The following is a 1,560-nucleotide window of genomic DNA, read 5'->3' as shown; positions in this document are numbered from 1 at the left end:
AGATACAACCACAACTATATGGAGGGGTTGTATTGGTTGTATGTTAGGGCGGAAGAACCATGGCCCTCTGGGGCAGTTCAACTGCTCTCAGGGTGGTGATCAAAGCCAAAGACATGCTGAATTGCTTTGGTGGGAGATCAGATCTGAAAGCAAAGCCAGGGCATTTGCAAACAGCAAACACCACTCATTGAGATTGCTTTTTAGCTGTGCAGCCATTATATTAACACAGTCCATCAAGAAAGAAGTCTATTCAACCAGGCACATCTTCAAACTGCAGAATCATCAGATCTGGGCTGTGCTGAGTTGCTCCATTGAAAAAAACATGCATCGTGGGCTTTGCTCTGTGCACTGCTTGCCCTTCCAGTGTCAGAGCTGTTCTCACCTACTATTTTATCTTGGGATCTGGGTGAAATATTCTCCAAGATAGCTTTGAAAAGGTGAGCACCAGCTACCATGTAGAACTCAAAATGTGCCTCAGTGCTTCTGAAAATGAACAAGATTTACAATATGACAGTGGGAAGATTTTGGGGGACTGTGGTTGTCTTAACATGGCCATGGTTTGGGATTTTTGAGCCTTGGTAAATTTTCTTTGCAGCATATTCAGTAACAGTGCAGCCCTGATCCATTCTGTATCCATTATGCTAAGCATTTTCTAGGAGTCAGGTATGAAATCTAGTTGGAGACCTGCCCCTGAAGCCTATTGAGGACGAAGTTAAGTTGAGAATGCATTTATTTGAGTCCCTTATTATAATTTAAATACTACTTTGGGGAAAGAATATGTGGAGAAGGAAAAGAAGGAAGAGAAAGTCATTCCAGTGTCTTTATTTCCCTTATAATATATCATGTATTGCTCCACTTGTTGTAATTTACTTAAATATATAATAATCATATTGTGTTTAGTGGCTAATTGTCTTGTTTTGGTTTCTTTCTGTCTCATTAGGCCAATTTACTGTTCCCATCCTTTTTGTAATAATAAAAAGAATGACAATGATAATGATATGATAACAACATCAGAAGCATCCTCAGTGCCGCCTGTCAGACTCTCTCCACAGTAAAGCTGCTGCATCTGCATTTCATTTTACGTCTCACATTTATTTCCCGCTGCATTATACTTGGAGTGATGTCTATATTCTGCTCTGATGGAAATGACAGTGTGAGATTTAGAAAGAGCAGAATTAGGAAACAAATTGAAACCAAACCAAAACAGTTGGCTGAAGACAAGAAAGAGTGTTTGGATAAAAATGTTTTGGAGTAACAGTTTTGGAATTCCCAGTATCTACAAAAACATTTTGGATCCTCCCATCTTAGATTGCACCCACATCACAACCCAATGCAGGTAGTAGGAAGTTTGGATTGTGCTTTAGACTGCTAACATCTCATGAATTTGCTAAATCTTTCTCTATTTCCTTAGCACTAAGCTCAAAACCAATATAATGTTTTGGGTACAAAACACAGGAATCTGATAAAAGATCTGATTTGATTTCAAGCCTTAGCCTGTTCCCACACCAAATTGCTATAACCTTTGCTTATGCAATGACCAAAGTATATTTTAAAATAGAT

This window comes from Columba livia, chromosome 4 (genome assembly GCF_036013475.1).
Source record: "Columba livia isolate bColLiv1 breed racing homer chromosome 4, bColLiv1.pat.W.v2, whole genome shotgun sequence".
Lineage (NCBI taxonomy): Eukaryota > Metazoa > Chordata > Aves > Columbiformes > Columbidae > Columba > Columba livia.
Note: the sequence above shows the minus strand (reverse complement) of the source record.